Source organism: Pleurodeles waltl, chromosome 6 (assembly GCF_031143425.1).
Source record: "Pleurodeles waltl isolate 20211129_DDA chromosome 6, aPleWal1.hap1.20221129, whole genome shotgun sequence".
NCBI lineage: Eukaryota > Metazoa > Chordata > Amphibia > Caudata > Salamandridae > Pleurodeles > Pleurodeles waltl.
This window is the reverse complement of record NC_090445.1, coordinates 75,210,403-75,232,037: the sequence shown is the minus strand read 5'-3', so window position 1 is coordinate 75,232,037 and position 21,635 is coordinate 75,210,403. Positions and strand designations below refer to the sequence as shown.

Genomic DNA, 21,635 nt, shown 5'->3' with positions numbered 1-21,635 from the left:
GAAAAAAGGGATAAACAAGACCTTTAAAAGAGAGTTCTTGATTGTGTATGTTAGTCTTTCAGAGAGTAAGCATTCTTTATTAATCTTCTCACTACCTCTGAATTTGGCTTTTTCTTCTTTTATCTTCCAACGCGAGACTCGCCACCTCCGCACACAACCCATCACACGCAGACACTGGAACAAAATCCCCGCGGAACAGCTTCTCTCCACTCTCAGCGACAACCAACCCACCTTTTCCACCGACCCCGACGACGCAGCCCTCAGCCTCATGCATTGGATCACCAACTGCGCAGACAACCTCGCACCCCTCAGACGTCTCCCAAGACAGACCAACACCAGGAAACCTCTTTGGTTCACAGACACCCTCAAGGAATCTAAAAAAAACTGCTGCACCCTCGAGAAAGCCTGGTGCAAGGACCACACCTTAGAAAACATGTCTGCCCTCAAAAACGCCACCCACGAACACCACCAACTGATCCGTGCCACCAAAAGAACTTCCTTCACAGACAGACTGGACAAGAACACTCCCAACAGCAAAGAACTCTTCAACATTGTCAAAGAGCTCTCCAATCCTAACGCCAACGCCATCACGGCTTCACAAGAACTCTGCAACTCCCTCGCCACCTTCTTCCATCGTAAGATCACCGACCTACACGACAGCTTCGGACACCAGACACAGCCAACCACCACAGAACCTACAACCCCAGCCATCACCCTCAACACCTGGACTCACATCAGCACGGAAGAGACCAAAGCTACCATGAACTCCATCCACTCCGGTGCCCCCTCGGACCCCTGCCCACACTTCATCTTCAACAAAGCCGACGACATCATCGCCCCGCATCTCCAGACCATCATCAACAGCTCGTTTGCTTCTGCCACCTTCCCCGAGAGCTGGAAACACGCAGAAGTCAACGCCCTACTGAAGAAACCTACGGTGGACCCCAGCGACCTGAAGAACTTCCGCCCCATCTCACTCCTCCCCTTCCCAAGTCATAGAGAAGACCGTCAACAAGCAACTTACCAACTTCCTTGAAGACAACAACCTACTCGACCCCTCTCAGTCTGGATTCCGAGCCAATCACAGCACAGAAACCACCCTCATCTCAGTCACAGATGACATCAGAACTCTGATGGACAACGGAGAAACAGTCGCCATCATCCTCCTCGACTTCTCGGCTGCCTTCGACACCGTCTGCCACCGAACCCTAATATCCCGCCTCCGCTCCACCAGTATCCAAGGACAGGCCCTGGACTGGATCACCTCCTTCCTCTCCAACCGCTCCCAAAGAATCTACCTCCCACCGTTCCGCTCAGACCCCACAGAGATCATCTGCGGCATCCCACAAGGCTCCTCGCTCAGCCCGACTCTCTTTAATGTCTACATGAGCCCCCTCGCCGACATCGTACGCAAACACAACATCAACATCACCTCCTACGCCGACGACACTCAGCTGATACTTTCCCTCACCAAGGACCCCACCAGCGCCAAGACCAACCTGCAAGATGGAATGAAAGACATCGCAGAATGGATGAAACTCAGCCGTCTGAAACTGAACTCAGACAAAACGGAAGTCCTCATTCTCGGAAACACCCCATCCGCCTGGGACGACTCTTGGTGGCCCACGGCCCTTGGCACCGCACCAACCCCCTCAGACCACGCACGCAACCTCGGATTCATCCTGGACCCACTTCTCACCATGACCAAACAAGTCAACGCCGTATCATCTTCCTGCTTCCTCACCCTCCGCATGCTCCGAAAGATCTTCCGTTGGATCCCCGCCAACACCAGAAAGACTGTGACCCACGCCCTCGTCACGAGCCGCCTGGACTACGGTAACACCCTATACGCAGGAACCACCGCTAAACTCCAGAAACGTCTGCAGCGAATACAAAACGCCTTTGCCCGCCTCGTCCTCGACATACCCCGCAACAGCCACATCTCCACCCACCTGAGACACCCGCACTGGCTTCCCGTCAACAAAAGGATCACCTTCCGGCTCCTCACCCACGCACACAAAGCCCTCCACAACAAGGGACCCGATTACCTCAACCGTCGCCTCAGTTTCTACACGCCCACCCGCCAACTTTGCTCCGCCAACCTCGCACTCGCCACCGTCCCTCGCATCCGCCGCACCAGGGCAGGTGGGAAATCCTTCTCCTACCTGTCAGCAAAGGCATGGAATTCCCTCCCCACCAACCTCAGGACCACCCAGGACCACCTCGCATTCCGGAGGCAACTCAAGACCTGGCTCTTCGAGCAGCAGTAATCCCCCTCCCCCTAGCGCCTTGAGACCCTCACGGGTGAGTAGCGCGCTTTATAAATGTTGCTGATTTGATTTGATTTGATTAGAGTGACACCTCTCATAATATTTTTTGGGTGTTAAGTACAAGCACAGGAGTCTCACTTAGCTTGGAACTCAAAGGTGTGGGGGGTACCGCAGATTCCAATAATGATTCAGTGGGGGTCCTAGGGTTCCAGTAATGATAAAGTGGGGGTCCACAGAACTAAAAAGGTTGGGAATCGCTGTTCTAATGTATATTTATGGCTGGAGTTCATGCATGTTCAGTTAATGCTTTGGCATCAACTGACATTAAGTTGCTTACCTGACATGTCAACGGTCTGCCAACCACTCAAAAGGTCTGTCTAGTTCAGGAGGAGTTATCCCAGACTGGTCCATGGCATGTTTACAAGATACGATTTGGAATAAGGGAGATCTGGGTTTTCAGCTTCAGTGTTATAAACCCATTGCTGCTACCAGGTTAGAATCTCCCATCAGGGGGTCGCGTTCTTGGTGAAAGAATCTCTGTGGTCGTCTCAGAGGCAAAAAGTTGACCCTAAAGGTTGATGGCTTATTTGCAGGCTACATCAAAGTCACCATTTATAATCTACATGGGCCCAATGTAGATGACCCAAGTATGTATAAAGAGCTCATAATGGAATTTCCTACTTGGGAGGGGCCCTTGATCATCAGTGGCAACATCAACCTTCCTCTACTACCTTGAAAGATTCAACTAGTCCTGCAGCAGTACCACATATGCAGCAATCTAGAGCCACTTTGCGACATACTGTGCAACACCTCCCTTGGCCTCATGGATGTGTAGCGCTCTCTCCGTTTGGAACCCACATTACTTATTATTCTGCCTGCCACATCTCATGTCAAGAACATCTCATACTCAGCATCCACTGAGAATGTTTATGATTGTTTGAAAGCAGTCATCAGGGGGTCCACTCTGCCTTATACAATTAGGCGCAATAAAGGAGGTAGGCAACAACAAGAGGTCCTGTATGAGAAATTGATGGAGATGGACCTCACATTTGCAAAGGTTTTACGGGGTCATTTAGATGTGATTCGTTGAGAGCTCCTTAAGAACAGGGTGATTCTTTTTAAAACAAATTTAAAAAATGCACCCACGGAAAAGTCACTTCACAGAGTTTATTACAGCTGGATCAACATTTTTGAAAATAGCAAAAGTATGGGAAAGATTTTAGTTTTAGTTTTAAAAATCAAATAGTGGGCTGGCAAAAATAGTATCACCCGATAGAATATTCATATGGCGTTCTAACTCGAGACAAGGAGCAAATCTTGTTTACTTTTTGAGAGTATTACTCAAAGATATAAACGTAAGATATTCAATTTTGTTATACTGAGGCTACTAAACTACGCACAATCTACAACATGCAACAGAAGGCTCTGGAACCAGCTCTGACTAAGGAAGAGCTGATCAAGGCTGCCAAGAAGCTTCTCGCCAGGAAAGCCACTGGACCAGATTTGATCTCAGTAGAATTTGATAAAACTTTCCTTAACTGTTTGGGACCTTAACACTAACTTTGTTTAATGCACTAGACAGACTGGGCCAATACAGCCCGTCCTGGAGAGAAACAAACATTGCTGTCTTTCTCAAGAAGGACAAAAACATGCTCAGATGCTTCTTGTACCGCGCCTACTTGATTAAGAAATAATGAGTCTATGATCTGTGCTAAGATATTGGTGGACCAAATCTCCCTTTCGATTGCACATTTTGTTAATTCTATGCAGTATGGATTTGTCCCTAATAGGAACCTCACTCATTGCAGTTTAGCAAGTGGAAGTTTGAATGATACTCATGGATGATGAGTAAGTGTTTGACTGGGTTTCTTGGTCATTTCTTTGGCAGGTCTTGATGCATTTGGTCCCCTTATTCTTAACAGGATTACAACCCTATATAAAAATCGCGTGGCACGGATTATGATCTCAGGTGCCAAGTCAAAGAGTTTGGCAATTCAAAGAAGTACTCTCCAAGGATGGCCATTTTCTCCTTTGCCTCCTGTTTTCTATCTTGAACCCTAACTGAGTCATCTGGACCTTTCCCAAGATATTCCTCCACTAGTATTCAGCAGTCTCTCCTGTAAATTAGGTGCTTAGGCAGATGATATTTCTATATTCATGCTTCATCCTCCAGCTGCTCTGACTCCAATAGAGGCAAGAGCCTAGCCATGGGAAGATAAGCGCTGGCGAGTGCTGGAGAACGCTGTTCCATGCCTCAACCCCGTGCACTTCCTTGGCTGCTTCCCCATCTGCCATTCCTTCTGCTTTGCGATCTGCTCAACTGCTCAGTCCATGAACCACCCAGTCTGCTACTTTGGTGAACGTTTGTGTCCATATTCTCTTTTGCTTATTCCTGCCCACTTTCCTCTCCTCTTTCCCTTCCCTGCAGGGTGAAGGGGGTCATTAGTGCTCAGCTATCTTCCCTATACGCAGCAGTCAGCGTTGGCTGCTGGCACTATAGGCGGACAGACAGGGTCCCCATAGTCCACCAGAGCCAGATGGAGCCCACAAAGAGCTGCTGCCTGTGACCCTGGGGCTTTAGCTTTAGTGGGAAAAGGAAAGAAGAAGACGTTGCCTGCAGTGGTGGCTGGTGACATTTGAAAGTGGTGGGCGTAAAAGTTGGGCTTGACTTTTATGAAGAGAACAAAGCAAGCAAGCTTAATGGATAAACGTGGGGTCCAGGTTAGATCCTCCTCCCTAGAAAAAATTGAAAAAGGCTTGGCAGGAACTGCTCAGCTGCTGCTTATAGGCAGTACAGAAAGCTCCACTTAGCTAATGACCACAACCTCCACCTCCATAAACATGCAGCTTAGGCAGTATCAGTGCCCTACACAGGGGTAGTAAGCGCTATATAAATATTAAAGTACAGTACTTCTACAACAAGCACTGTTTGCCTAGGACTGCTTGTATGGTCTCCAAAGAGGAGTTTATGATATAACCCACACACTCTCGTACACACATTCTTTCTTTTTCTCTCTCTTTCATAAAAGGTTCCCAGTCACTCACTCACTCGGGCATCCTTTTGTCCACTCACGCAATCACTTATCCATCCACTCACTGATAACTCACTCACCTACTACCATACTCACCCATTCACTGACTCATTCACTCGATTGAAGATTCATTTGCACGATCACGCTCTTATTGCCTCACTCATAACTCAAGTAGTCAATCTCCTGCCTAAGGATTAACTCAGTTGATCACTCATACTTGTAAATCATCCAGTCACTCTTTGAGGATGTAGACCCAAATATGATGTGATACTGACGTTTCTAAGCGTGCATCAATGTACAATGTTTGAGGGTTTTTTAATTCCAATCCATATGGAGAATGAGATTGTTTGAAAATCGCATGTTACAGGTCACTGTTTAGAATTACAAAGGTGACCAGATCTTTTATGAGAGCTCAAGTCATTAAACATAATCTAGCATTAGCAAGAGAAATATTAGCATAAAATCCGCTGCACGTTTGCCTCTATAATTAGCTGACTGTTACTAAATGTTCATAAGTGGCAAGAAATATCACATGCACATTCCCTTTTTCCGCACTGCACCCACACATCAGTCAGATGCAGTGCGGAATCTCAGCACACAGCGCCTCTGGTTAATGGCACTGGGCTGGTTGTGTGTGATTTGCTGTTGATTCCTCCAGTGGGAATGGGCTGTGCAGTCATTATTGATGCTCCAACGCTGCAGAAGGCATGGACTCATTTCACCTGTTTGTAGCTTGCCGACATTAAGGTGAAGTTTTGAGTACATTAAGCAAATATGAAAAGAACTAAATGGTGCCTCTGGGCTGAGAAGGCTACGAAGACATAGCACTTTGTAGAATAATTATGCTCTGGTCTCTTTGTGAAATAGCTACATTAAATACCAGCGAAACAAAATTACTATTTATAAATGCCCATAAAACTGATCATTGCTTTGTCATCTATGGCCGTTGTAACTTTTAATATTAGCGCTATTCTCTCTTGCGATTTCCAATAATGTTTATTGGTGTGTCCACTTTCCATCCCTGTTGCAATCAGGTATTATTAATGACAAGGTATTGCTCGCAGGCAGGAAACTGCTTAAACTGTAGCACGTTGGTGGCCATCGCCAGCTCTGTGCTGTACAGTGAAGGATCTGCCATAGTGGTGCTTTCAAAGGTCGCTGTGCAGGACACGTGTCCACATTGGAACACCGAGGAGGAAATGCAAGATGGTGACAGGGGCACTTGATAACATGCGCCATAAAGCATGTTATAAATCTTCTTTTTAGAGCAATGCTAAATACAAAAAGTCTTTCCATTCTAGGAGCTGTAAAGTGCAGATATTTTTACTTACTAATTTATGTGACTCAGTGTAACTATCTACGGAAATCTGATTCTGCCTCACCAGATTTTGAACTCCTGGTCGGTGATCAATTGCATTGTGAGAGAAACAACGGTTCAGCTCACTGAGCTATATTGCTAGCTTTGGGTTAAAGCGAAGTGTCTCCAAGGATGCAGAGTAGTGAACATTCATAAAAATACCTGCCTTGTGCTGTTGGTTGCACCCCAGACTATGGGTTCTGTTCAGTGTGAGTTTTCACTCTCCCGTAGTTGCATGACTGAGAGCGGATCAGGCCTGAGGTTACACAGCGTCAGTCACTGCGGCAGTGCAAAGGACACAGTCACACTGGAAGGATCTCACCAACCCTCGCTGTTACTTCATGTTCGCACCTATAACTGTTCAGGGCTGGATAGCCCGGGTTGCTGTTCAACGGATTTGCGTGAGATGAACATACTTTCAAGGTGGACTTTGATTGTTGTAAGCCCGCAGTGCCCGTGTCATAACAACAGTGCAAGCTCTGTCCCTTGCACATTGTGGGTACAGTACTGCTTGTGATGTTAAGTCGCCGTGGTTAATCCTTGGTACTGCCCTGGGCGAGCTCTCCCATGGCTTGAAGACAGCAGCAGTGACTAGAACTCAATCCTTTCCCAGCTACTCCCAGAATGAGGTGGGGCCATGGAGGCTTGTTCCCACCCATCCTGTGATGAAGGGCTGCAGTGCTACACAGCCTTGCTGATTGACAGCCAGCTTTGGAAACCCAGGGCTTATGCTAAAGCGCCCAGGCTGTTTTCTTTGACCGAGGCTTCAGTGCGTCATAAGAGGCAGTATCTTACAGTGTTGTGGGCTGCCGGAGGCCAGGGCTGAGATCAGGTAAACCCTATAAATCCTGCGACGGCCAGCACATGCGCTGCAGCACATTTGTCTTACAAAAGTGCCTGTAGTTTTGCCTGACCCTCGCGCAGAGCGAGGGTCACACTGTGATGAATGATGCAGAAATTGAAGCTGGGGAGGAGCCCTGCCGCCCTAATGAAGAAACCGCCACTGGTTGCCTGGCTGCTAGTCTTCAGTTCTGTGATAATAAGGACAAATATTAGCTTCCTGTATTTTTACAGCATCTTGTGGGGACCTAGACTGTTGTGTGATTAGTGGGCAGATAAGATGTGGTGGGCGTGCAGATGGTGTAGGCAGCTGTGCCCCCAGTTGCAGTAGGTGCCAGAGTTGTTGGGTTCCTCATTACTATGTGAGTCACACCTCACCCACCCAAGTTATGATTTTCCTTGGCAACAAATCTTTGTGGAAGGCCCAGGGAAAACATTTCACATTTTGGAAGAGAGCACATGCCAACAGATTCACCCAAAAACCTGAAAGTCATTATTTGACCTCACATTCATGTAATAACAACTGACCTTTGCTATTGAATAAGATTATGCATGAAAGCAGGGCAAAACACACAGATTGCAAGAGCTAATTGCAATGCAGGAATAGCCAGCATTATAAATCCCTTGATGGAGGACTCTAAAGTAAATAAAACGTTTTCAGATGCTCATATCACAGCATGCCACGTCACTAACCTTGTACTCATCTGATCTAATTCCCACACAAAAGCAATTGACAATGTACAAGACTCTAAATTTGACCAGTTGTTACAACCTTCTCCCATACTTCATCTGACCTCGCCCATGGAGCTGTCATTATTCAACTCTCCTATACTACCTGAGGCAGAAACGGCAGCTGAATCTTTCCTGACAAATGATTGTGAGAAAGGACTACGTAGACGTTCAGAGACACCTAGACAACAAGCTGGCATAAATGCACACAAGCAGTAAAAGTGAAATGATACTAGCAGAGATCCATCAAAAGCCATCAAGTGTCCTTGACACCTCAAGGGATTACACTGCAGTTGCCAGTTCCTCTGCGTGTAGCTTGATGAGTTCGCCAAATCAAGGAAAGCTCAAGTTCATGACTGTGTCAGTTTGGTTCATGATCAAAGATGCTCGATCTCTAGTTGCTCATTGGATTCTTTTCCTCTAGATGAAGATGGTTTGAATTTTATGTAAAGTGGCAATGACACACAGCATCTGCTGCTGTATCAACATAAGTTTAAAAACAGCAACAGAAATGAAAGAGCTAGCTAGAGAATTAGAGGCGCTCTGCCGACCAATCATTCCTAGGTCTAATGAAGGATATGTGCAGGACCTTAGATATCATAGCTGAAGCCCTGACGGCACAGTCATCTAAAATCGATGAGCAAGCGCAAGTCCTGAGTGATTCACTAACATCAATTACACAAACAGATCACAGAATGACTGCAATAGAAGAAGTCATCAGGAATAAATTTAGCCAAGTAACATCTGAAACTGAAACACATTTATATTCTCCATTTCGAATAAATTACTTGAGATGCCACATGTCATCAGCTCAATATTGGAGGATTGCAGACAGAAAGGACCCAAGACAGTGATGGTGGAGACCCTAAGACAACATTAATAGGGCTGATCTAACCCAAGCAGGTATAAAGCAGCCTAAATATTACGAATATTGTTGAGACTAACCAACTGGGAGGTAGACATGAATATTCTAAAGGGAAGCGAGGCAAAAGTAAAGTAGAATAAGAAGAATTTAATATTGAGATCTAAATCTTATGAGTGTAAAAGTATATGGAAGAAAGCCACTATAGAAGTGACTACAGAGGCTGTTGTGGGTGTTGCAGAATGGGTTCCTCAGAGCTGGTTGCTAGTCCATCCCAAGCCAATCTAGAATCACCACAGGCAAACGGCCAGGGTAAACAAGTAGCCAACAGTTTGAATGGGGAAATCACAGATCCAAAGGGATCTGTTTTTAACAATCTCTTTCCTCCTTCATTGTCGAATTCTATTACCGCAGGCTGATTGTGTCATAAGCAGTGTAAAATTCACACTCATATCAGTAGATTCCCCACTGGCCAAAAGCAGCCAAAATTAAAAGGATCAGAGGCAACCCAAGATACCCAGATAGACCAAATGAACTCAAGACAAGAGGGTGAATTTGGAGGGAAAAAAGGGTACAGGAGCGTGCATACTCCTTTTACTCACATACCCACAACATGCAATTTAGACTGGACTATTTTTTACCACCGCACATGCAATACCCAACTTCTCAAGCTCTGGTTACTTAGCAAGGGGCTTGAGCACTCACTCCCCACTAGAGATCGTATACAAGGGTGAGAACTCAGTGGGTGCCAGATAGTAAATGAAGGATGGAAACCTGGCGCATAACCAATCAACTAGAAATGCATTGTTTATATACAGCGACCAAACTCTACTATAAAGAAAACCGGGGGTCATTACAAAGTAAAATTACAGAATGGGAAGCATATAATGCCACAATGCACGGTGTCATTCTGGCAGGGGGAGTCAGGGATAGGAAAATATGTAAAGCTAAAATGCAGGAACTAGAGGCAAACATTATACAATCTGATAAAGAAAATGTGATGAGACCCACAACAAAACTAGCGAGGAACTTTGAACTGTTTAGAGAGGACTATTGATTGACTACTAGAAACTAGGTAAAAATAACCCACATTGCTAAAGCAAAACACATTTATGAAGCAGGAGACAAGGCTGGTAACCTACAGGCGTGGATAGGAAGCAAAGAACAGGAGAATCTCCACATTAGGAACATAAACCTAGACAACCAGGGTGTGGTAACAACTAGTGAGAGGGTGAGGTCTCCGCTGACTATATGGAGACGTTTCTAACTCCAGACCCACGGCCCCTATAGAGGAAGTGTTCGAATTAATCGTGGACTGCCCTATTAAACGATTAACCCGGGACCACAGAATAACCCTATAAGTGGAGATTACAGAGGAAGAAATGACAATAGCAATAGGACAGATGCAGGCGGGGAAAGCCCCAGACCCCAACGGGCTCCCAGTAGAACTGTTCCGTAGACTATCACACAAAGAAACCAAACCGCTTTGTGCAGCATACAAAGAAGCGTTTGAACTAGGCAAGCTCTCAGAGGACCAGAGAATGGGCACAATAATCCTCATTCCAAAACCAGGCAAACCTAGAGATAGATGTGAGTCTTACAGACCCATGTCCTTACTGAACGTTGACACTAAGATTCTAGTGATGGTCCTCACGAATAGATTGTGGGAAGTAATTGTTGACATTATACACCCAGACCAAAATGGTTGTATACAGTTCAACAAAATTAAATTTTCATAGGCTGCATAATAACATAGCTGAGTCGGAAAGGCAGGGAGACCCCGGAGCGATTCTGTCCTTGGACGCGATTCTGAACTTGACCGAATGGCCATACTTACTAGGGCTCATGGAAAAAGAGGGATTTGGTCCCCTATATATCAGGTGGGTAAAGCTTTTATACACGAACCCCAGAGCGAGAGTTAAACTTAATGGTAGAATATCCCAGGGATTTCCGATAAAGAGGGGGGACCCGACAGGGATGCCCATTGTTGCCGATATTGTTTGTGCTAGTGGTGGAGGCATTGGCGGCATGGACCCTTTAAGATCCCGGATGCCTTCTTTAACAAAGTGGACACATTAGTTAGAACACTGTTATGGGAAGGAGGGTAGGCCCGTATAGCCCTGACAACACTCCACAATGTAGTAAATATCAGGGGAGAATCAATCAATCAATCAATCAATCAATCACTGCATTTGTAAAGCGCGCTACATACCCGCGAGGGTCTCAAGGCGCTGGGGAGGGGGGGGTGCTACTGGTCGAAGAGCAAGGTCTTGAGGAGTCTTCTTAAGGCCAGCAGGTCCTGGGTCTGTCGTAGGATGGTGGGGAGAGTGTTCCAGGTCTTGGCGGCGAGGTAGGAGAAGGATCTGCCGCCGGCGGTGGTTTTTTGGATGCGGGGGACTGTGGCGAGGGTGAGGTTGGCTGAGCGGAGGCTTCGGGTGGGGGTGTGGAAGCTGAGTCGGTTGTTGAGGTAGGTGGGTCCAGTGTTGTGCAGTGCTTTGTGTGCTTGGATCAGGAGCTTGAAGGTGATCCTTTTGTTGACGGGGAGCCAGTGCAGGCCTCTCAGGTGGAGTGTGATGTGGCTGCGGCGGGGGACATCGAGGATGAGTCGGGCCGAGGCGTTCTGGATGCGTTGGAGTCGTCTCAGGAGCTTGTTTGTAATTCCTGAGTAGAGGGCGTTCCCGTAGTCGAGTCTGTTGGTGATGAGGGCCTGGGTAACAGTTTTTCTCGTGTCGAGGGGGATCCATTTGAAGATCCTGCGGAGCATACGGAGGGTGTTGAAGCAGGACGCGGAGACGGCGTTGACTTGCCTGGTCATGGAGAGAGTGGAGTCGAGGATGACCCCCAGGTTGCGTGCGTGGTCCGTGGGTTCCGGGGCTGTGCCTAGTGACGTGGGCCACCAAGAGTCCTCCCAGGCTGATGGGGTGGGTCCGAGAATGAGGACCTCCGTCTTGTCTGAGTTCGGCTTCAGTCTGCTGTCCTTCATCCAGTCCACTACGGCCTTCATTCCTCGGTGGAGGTTAGCTTTGGCGGTGTGGGGATCTTTGGTGAGGGATACAATCCTGGGTGTCATCGGCGTAGGAGATGATGTTGAGGTTGTGTTGTTGTGCGACGTGGGCGAGGGGGGCCATGTAGATATTGAACAGTGTCGGGCTGAGGGAGGATCCCTGTAGGACGCCGCAGATGATCTCAGTGGTTTTAGAGCGGAAGGGTGGGAGGCGGATGCTCTGGTTCTGCCGGAGAGGAAGGATGTGGTCCAGGCCAGGGCCTTCTCTTGGATACTGGCGTCATGGAGGCGTGCTGATAGGGTGCGGTGGCAGACCGTGTCAAAGGCTGCTGATAGGTCCAGGAGGATAAGGGCGGCTGTTTCTCCTTTGTCCATCAGGGTCCGGATGTCGTCAGTGGCGGCGATGAGGGCGGTCTCGGTGCTGTGGTTACTGCGAAAACCGGATTGGGAAGGGTCCAGGATGTTGTTGACTTCGAGGTAGCGGGTCAGCTGTTTGTTGACAATCTTCTCGGTCACTTTTACCGGGAAAGGGAGCAGGGAGATGGGACGGAAGTTCTTGAGGTCCTTGGGGTCCGCCTTAGGCTTCTTCAGAAGGGTGTTGATCTCGGTGTGCTTCCAGCTTTCTGGGAAGGTTGCTGTCTCGAAGGAACAGTTGATTGTTTTCCGGAGGTGGGGAGCGATGGCTGCGCTGGCTTTGTTGAAGACGTGGTGAGGGCAGGGGTCCGATGGGGATCCGGAGTGGATGGAGTTCATGGTTTTGATGGTGTCTTCATCGCTGACGCTGGACCAGACGGTCAGGCGACTGGTGCGAGTGGTAGTCGCACGGGTGGTGGACTCAGTGGTGGGTGCGGGGGGGTCGGGGTTGAAGCTGTCATGGATGTCGGTGATCTTGCGGTGGAAGAAGGTGGCCAGGGAGTCGCACAGGTCTTGAGATGGCGGGATGTCGTTGGTGATGGAGATGGGGTTGGAGAGTTCTTTCATGATGCTGAAGAGCTCTTTGGTGTTGTGTGCGTTGTTGTCTAGGCAGTCCTTGAAGGCGGTCTTCTTGGCGGTCCTGATGAGTTGGTGATGTCTGCGGATGGCGCTCTTGAGGGCTGTGTGGTTGTCTGGTGTTCGGTCGTGGAGCCATTTATTCTCCAGCTTCCGACAGGTGTGCTTGGAGATCCGGAGGTCCTCGGTGAACCAGGCGGTTTTCTTGTTGGTGTGGTTGGTTGTAAAGGTCTTGAGAGGGGCGAGGGTGTTGGCGCAGTCGTTGATCCACTGTGTGAGGTTGGTTGCGGCGGTGTCTGGGTCGGTGGGGTCGGTGGGTGGTCTCGGGGCGAGGGCGGTAGTCAGTTGGTCCTCGGTGACCTTGCCCCAGCAGCGGCGTGGTAGCTGTTGGGTGCAGTGGTGTGTGGTGGGTTTTCTGACGGTGAAGTGGACGCATCTGTGGTCGGTCCAGTGTGGTTCGGTGGTGTGGTTGAAGGAGACGTGGGGGCTTCCGGAGAAGATGGGGTCGAGCGTGTGTCCAGCGGCGTGAGTAGGTGTCGTTACGAGCTGTTTGAGTCCGAGGTTGGCAAGGTTGGCGATCAGGGCGGTGGAGTTTGCGTCGTCGTTGTTCTCGAGGTGGAAGTTCAGGTCCCCAAGGAGGATGTAGTCCGTGGAAGCGAGGGCGTGGGTGCTGATGAGGTCGGTGATGGTGTCACTGAACTGTGGGCAGGGTCCGGGAGGTCTGTAGATGAGAGTTCCTCTGAGGGTGGTGTTGGGGTCAGTGTGGATCTGGAAGTGCATGTGCTCGGCGGTGGTGAGGGTGTCATCGGTGTTCGTTGAGATTTTGATGGAGTCTTTGTGGATGATGGCGATTCCTCCTCCCACTCCGTTGGTGCGGTCTCTGCGGGAGATCTTGTAGCCCTGTGGGATGGCTATGGCGATGTCTGGTGCTGAGGTGGTGTTCAGCCAGGTCTCCGTCAGGAAGGCGACGTCGGGCGGTGGAGTCTAGGAGGTCCCAAAGTTCGATGGCATGCTTGCGAGCGGAGCGGGTGTTGAGGAGGATGCAGCAGAGGTGGTTGGGTCCTCTGGCTGGTGGTGTGGAGGGTTGGATGCTGGTGAATCTGCAGTTCCGGCAGGTGAAAGGCCCCTGGGTGCGTTTCAGGGTAGCCCGGTAGCAGGGGTGGTCTTGTCTGGTGTTGAGTGCGTGGAGGGTGCTTGCGTCGTAGTGCAATCTGGCGTTGCGGGGGGCGCGGGTTCCAGGGGTTCTTTCTGGTGCTGGGTGTGGTCCAGGCGTGGACAGGCGCAGACGGGCTTGCCTTAGGCACACTTTCTGCGCGCCAGCGGCGCACCCGCTTCGCGGCTTCCATTTGAGGGCAGAGGGAGGGAGGAGCAGCTGGGAGGTGGGAGCGGGGCGGCCAATGGGAGTGAAGGGGGCGGGGCAGCAGGGGCTCAGCAGCAAGGGAAAAACCCGGGTAAAAAACGGCGGGAAAGACGACGGGAGAGGGACAACAGAGCACAGGGGTACAGAAAGCAAAACACAGGGGCACAGAATGAAAAAACGAAGTGGCACAGAAGCCAAGCGCAGGGGTACAGAAAAAAGGGAGTGAGTAGTCAGGCGGCAAAAGCGGCAACGGAGGTTCAACCCACAGGGGGCTGCGTGGCAGATGGGGGGAGCGACCTGCCTGGTGACAGGGTCAAAGGTCGCTCTCTACCACCGCTTCGCGGCCTCCATATGAGGGCAGAGGGAGGGAGGTGCAGCTGGGAGGTGGGAGCGGGGCGGCCAATGGGAGTGAAGGGGGCGGGGCAGCAGGGGCTCAGTAGCAAGGGAAAAACCCGGGGAAAAACCCAGGGGAAAACCCGGGGAAAAAAATGCGGGAAAAGACGGCGGGAGAGGGACAACAGAGCACAGGGGTACAGAAAGCAAAACACAGGGGCACAGAATGAAAAAACGAAGTGGCACAGAAGCCAAGCGCAGGGGTACAGAAAAAAGGGAGCGAGTAGTCAGGCGGCAAAAGCGGCAACGGAGGTTCAACCCACAGGGGGCGTGGCAGATGGGGGGAGCGACCTGCCTGGTCGCTCCCCCCATCTTACTAAACATCAGAAAATACTACAAAGTGGCACATGTGGGAGTGGATACTGATTGGGCATACCAAGACGAGGGAGATACAGCTTATAGGCTGGATAGAGAGGGGATGGGGCCCAGTAGCTACTTGCATTCCCTCTACGGAGGGAGAATGGGCACATCAGTGGGCCCGGCAACCAGCACTGTAGTTGACACATGGCACAAACGAAATACAGAAATGCGCTGGGAGAACAGTCTAACACCTAGGACCCCGCTATCAGGCTACAACTAGAGAGCATGAGAAAGAATTTTCAGGGATGGGACACAATAGGCCTATCCACATTGACAGATGTGTGGGATGCAAATGGAGTGTACCATTTGAATATTTTCCGCAAAAATATCAAATTCAAAACACACAAAGGCTGCGGTACAGACAACTAAGACACGCCCTGCAGAAACACATACCACATAATTAAGAAACCCGGGAAGACTCCCATCTTCAGAAAAGGTTGCTACATGGTAAAATAAAGAAACAAGCATTGCAATGCAATAGGTCTCTCATTTGTAAGAGTTCGAGCTATTGGTGTTGTAAATGCATAATTGGACTTTTCCTGCCACATAACTTGGTCAACCCGGCGTCATAATTTAGTCCTTTCTTGCCACATCATTCCAGTGGCCCTGCATATAACTGACTCACTTCCATTTACCTTCTTCCTCTATCTGCAGAAAAAAATGAAAATGTTGCAGTTTAGCATCCTAATTGAAATCTGCCATGTTAATGCCAATAGACTACCACTTTCACCACCCCACCATCAGAGTTGCTGGACGACAAACACAATTGCCCATAAAACACAAACTACTCCCAGATGTAAAACAGAAGTTCCAGCCATGAGAGAGCTTGAAAAGACACCGAATGGTGGGAATGCTTATTATTATGTGGTCCCCACTAACCTAGTGTGGGGACCCAAAAATGATCTAGACAGAGCACGTAGAGCTGAACATTTTGAAGGTGGTCCTATTGTCCTAGGACCACCAAAGGCTGAATGATGAGCAAAAATGTTTTGTAAGAGAAATGTCCTGCAAAGCATTATGGGACAAGTTTCCAGAGTGCAGTGAATATTGTAGTATCGGCTCTCCTGCTGTGCTGGGAGAGCCGCTTTAAGGATTTCTGTGTTTTTTCTTATGAAACAGCTGCAGTTTGTATATTTTTCAACTGTCAAACCTGTGAAGAATTTAGGAATGTGGTTACTGTGATTCGGTAACAATGTGACGTAACCGGTGCTTATGCAAGATGTTCCAATACCTCAGATCGAGTTCACGCTTCAAAATGCCTTGGCCACCATTGAGCGCAAAGGGGAGAGACACATTTTTAATTTAAATGGTTCCAATTCAGTATCAGTGCCACGTAACTCACAGCCATGCAAAGCGCTCCAATACCTCCGATCGAGTTTGCGCTATATTGAACTTCAAAGCGCCATGACCACCATGGAGTGCGAAGAGGAGAGACAAAAGAACAAAGTAGTGCACCCACACTACGGTATATGGCTGATCATGTAATAATCCATGTAACAGGGTCAGTCTGCAAAACAACCTCAAGGGGGGACAAACTTAAAGCACCTACCTACGGAATCAAGGGAATTTCAAAAGGAAGGCCCAGGAACGAATGAAAGTGATGGACGTGAGATGGGTGTGGTTAAAGCCCACAGAATAGATTACAACATGTTGAGAAGAGTAGCACTTACATGTCGCTAGGCTGAACCTCAAAATGACGACATATTGAACTGATTTGATCATAATTTTAGCCCCCAATGAAACCCTACAACTACCCAAAAAAAATACAGATATATATATATATATATATATAAGAAGAAATTTAACCGGAGTGCTCTGCCGGTCTTTTTTGCAGCACCACCCCTCTTGGGCCACTTGGAGCTCTTGTGTGAGCAAGTGTATGGAAAAAAAAAATATATATATATATATATATATATATATAAATATATATATATTTCTATATAGATATATCAATCCATGTAGATAGATATGTCTATCTACATGGATATGTCTATAGATAGATCTATATATATCTATTTATAGATATATCCATGTAGATAGATATATCTATATAGAGATCTCTCTCTCTCTATATATATATATATATATATATATATCACTTTTGTCAGTGCATGTGTGGTTTCCCTGGGGGCTGCAATCGGCCCCTAGAAAAATCAGACCCACATATAAAAGTGATATATATATATATATAACATATATATATTTCATATATATATATATATATATATATATATATATATATATATATATATATAAAATAATATATCATATATATATATATATATATATATATATATATTTGCCACCAGTTGTCTTGCAGTTGCAGCTTGCGTCTTCAAAGCAGTGCACATACTTCAACTGATGCATTTCATCTGTAGCTTTTAGGCAGCAATAAAGAAGTCAAGTAAGTCTTGTGATTATGTTTCTGCTACAAAAGGATCAGACGTTTGTCTAGTGGCAGTTTTAGTGCCATAAAGAAGCACAGAAGGTTTATATGATTACTGCAAAGAGCAAATCTGTATTTTATGTAAATAGCTGAGTACGTTAGTAAAGTCAGCCACTACCTGCGCTATAATACAAATTAAATGTATGTGCAAGGTGGGGGTGGCTATGGAGAGATGAAGAGCACGTTTGCTGGGTGGTAATGAGGGAATCCGAGGAGGAGGACATGGGAGTGGGAGCACCAATAAAGATTGTTGGACTGGGCGCAGGAGGTGCTAAAGACTGTGACGAATGGTATGTGACAAGGTGTTTGAGTGTCTTGAAAGAACGTGCTGTTTGAGGGAAGAAGCGCAGGTAAGGTGGCCTCTACAGTTGCACGTATCACACACACACACCAGCAATTTTGTGACTGTCTACGTAGGCTAGTATTTTAGAGCAACAGTTTAGCCAATAGAAGATATGGCATCTTGATGGATGACTGCTGCTGACGTCAGTCTGGTTATAGAGGACAGCTCTGACATAGGATCAGAGGCTGAGCCAGCAGAAACTGAGACAGCATCTGAGGGATAGGACAATGGTGCAGACTCTGGGAGTGATTTTTCAGTTGGAGGAGTCCCATTGGAGAACTCCTTCCAGTAAATTGTGAGGGAGGTGATGAGGGCAGTCCTGTTGTCCCTTCGCAAGCACAGTCTGTGCAACAGGGCAATAGTGGGTTAGCCCAACCCAGAGAGAAGGTGAATGCGGGCGCAAGCACAGAGAGGGTGCTCTCTTGGGGTCTCCCCAATTTAGTTCAGCCCCGAATTCCACTGCCCAAATTGTATTGTGGAGACATCAAAATGATCTATCACAAAACAAACTGGTTTTGTAAGGCAGGCACCTGTGTTTTTGGTCATGGGTTCGGCGGCTATATAGGGAAACATACTAAACCCAAACATTTCTGGAAACTAGACATCCGGGGGAGTCCACAGAGGTGTGACTTCTGTGGATTCCCCAAAGTTTTCTTACCCAGAATACCCTGCAAAGCTGAAATGTTGAATAAAAACTCTACTTTTCTTGCATTTCTGTCACACAAACTACAGGAATATGCTGCGATCCACAAAATTCCTACCACCCAGTGATTCCTCACCGGTCCTGATAAAAAACACTACCCCACTTGAGTGCCTATACCTAGTGCCTGCATAAGGAATGGATCACCCCAGGGTCAACAGTTGCCTCATGTAAGTACCAACATTGATCGTTGTGTGATCTATTCCTCTCGCGGGCACTAGGCCTACCCACACAAGTGAGGTACCATTTTTATCGGGAGACTTGGGGGAATGCTGGATGGAAGGACATTTGTGGCTCCTCTCAGATTCCAGAACTTTCTATCACCGAAATGTGAGGAAAAAGTGTTTTATTTTCCAAATATTGAGGTTAGCAAAGGATTCTGGGTAACAGAACCTGATCAGAGCCCCACAAGTCACCCCATCTTGGATTCCCCTAGGTGCCTAGTTTTCAAAACTGTGCAGGTTTGCTAGGTTTTCCTAGGGGCCAGCTGAGCTAGAGGCCAAAATCCACAGCTAGTCACTTTGCAAAAAACAGCTATGTTTTCTTTGTGAAAATGTGATATGTCCACGTTGTGTTTTGGGGCATTTCCTGTCGCGGGCACTAGGCCTACCCCCACAAGTGAGGTATCATTTTTATCGGGAGACTTGGGGGAACGCTGGTGGAAATTTGTGGCTCCTCTCAGATTCCAGAACGTTCTGTCACCGAAATGTGAGGAAAAAGTGTTTTTTTGGCCACATTTTGAGGTTTGCAAAGGATTCTGGGTAACAGAACCTGATCACAGCCCCACAAGCCAGCCCATCCTGAATTCCCCTAGGTGTCTAGTTTTCAAAAATGTGCAGGTTTGGTAGGTATCCCTAGGTACCGGCTGAGCTAGAGGCCAAAATCCACAGCTAGGCACTTTGCAAAAACAGCGCTGTTTTCTTTGTGAAAATGTGATATGTCCACATTGTGTTTTGGGGCATTTCCTGTCGCGGGCACTAGGCCTACCCACATAAGTGAGGTATAATTATTATCGGGAGGCTTGGGGGAACGCTGGGTGGAAGGAGATTTGTGGCTCCTCTCAGATTCCAGAACTTTCTGTCATCGAAATGTGAGGAAAACATGTTTTTTTGGCCACATTTTGAGGTTTGCAAAGGATTCTGGGTAACCGAACCTGATCAGAGCCCCACAAGTCAGCCCATCCTGGATTCCCCTAGGAGTCTAGTTTTAAAAAATGTGCAGGTTTGGTAGGTTTCCCTAGGTGCCGGCTGAGCTAGAGGCCAAAATCCACAGGTAGGCACTTTGCAAAAAACACATCAGATTTCAATGTAAAAATGTGATGTGTCCATATTGCCTTTCCTGTCGCGAGCATTAGGCCTACCCACGCAAGTGAAGTACCATTTTTATTGGGAGACATGGGGGAACACAGAATAGCACAACAAGTGTTATTGCCCCTTGTCTTTCTCTACATTTTTCCTTCCAAATGTAAGACAGTGTGTAAAAAAGACATCTATTTGAGAAATAGCCTGTAATTCACATGCTAGTATGGGCACCCCGGAATTCAGAGCTGGGCAAATAACCACTGCTGCTCAATACCTTATCTTATGCCCATTTTGGAAAAACAAAGGTTTTCTTGATACCTATTTTTCACTCTTTATAATTCAGCAAATGAATTGCTGTATACCCAGTTTAGAATGAAAACCCATTGCAAGGTGCAGCTCATTTATTGGCTCTGGGTACCTAGGGATCTTGATGAACCTACAAGCCCTATATATCCCTGCAACCAGAAGAGTCCAGCACATGTAACGGTATATTGCTTTAAAAAATCTGACATTGCAGGAAAAAGTTACAGAGTAAAACGCTGAGAAATATGGCTGTTTTTTTTCAGCTCAATTTCAATATTTTTTTTTTTAGCTGTTATTTTCTGTAGGAAAACCTTGTAGGATCTACACAAATTACCCCTTGCTGAATCCAGAATCTTGTCTACTTTTCAGAAACACTTAGCTTTCCGGGATCCAGTGTTGGTTTCACACCCATTCCTGTCACTAACTGGAAGGAGGATGATAGCACCAAAAATAGTAAAAATTAAGTATTTCCCCTAAAAATGCCAAAATTGTGTTGAAAAATGTTGTTTTCTGATTCAAGTCTGCCTGTTCCTGAAAGCTGGGAAGATGGTGATTTTAGCACCGCACACCCTTTGTTGATGCCATTTTCAGGGTAAAAAACACAAGCCTTCTTCGGCAGCCATTTTTTCCCATTTTTTTGAAAAAAAACTAAATTTCAGGTGTATTTTGGCTAATTTCTTGGTCTCCTCCAGGGGAACCCAGAAACTCTGAGTACCTTTAGAATCCCTAGGATGTTGGTAAAAGGAACACAAATTTGGCGTGGATAGCTTATGTGGACAAAAAGTTATGAAGCCCTAAGTGCAAACTACCCCAAATAGCCAAAAAAGGGCTCAGCACTGGTGGGGGGTGGGAGGGGGGGGGGTGGGGGTCGGAGGGCCCAGCAGCTAAGAGGTTAGTGAGGAGAGTGGCTGCTCAAAGTTTTAAGCGCATGTGTGTTCAAGAAACAGCCCCCTGGCTAGAGGCTTCCTGCTGTCTCAAGCATGCAACAGAAACCTGATGATTCATGACTGCCTAATGAGTGATCACACCCGAAGCACATGCTTTGAAAGTGTTAGATGTATTATTTGGACGTTACAAGTGTAAAGAGTAAAAGAGCAAACATGGAGGAAGAAATAAAACAGTCCTTGAATAATTAATTAACTCGTTTTGCACCGTCATGTGTCGACCTGTGGTTCAGATATGACATTAGGAAGCAGGTACTATATGACAGTGGGACTCAGATGTCCAACAGCTCTCTGCACCTCACGTTTGTGCCCAAGTGCAAGAACAAGTTCACCACTCAGTAAATGAAACACCTCTCCACACCTTGCACACCACACTCCATTGTGCCCTGCCCAAGCTTCAC

General features: G+C 47.4%; 1 pseudogene; it reads right to left on the bottom strand.

Annotated features, from left to right (window-relative positions):
* Positions 1 to 21,635, bottom strand: part of LOC138301486 (zinc finger protein 271-like) — a 230,495-nt pseudogene that overhangs the window by 53,893 nt on the left and 154,967 nt on the right.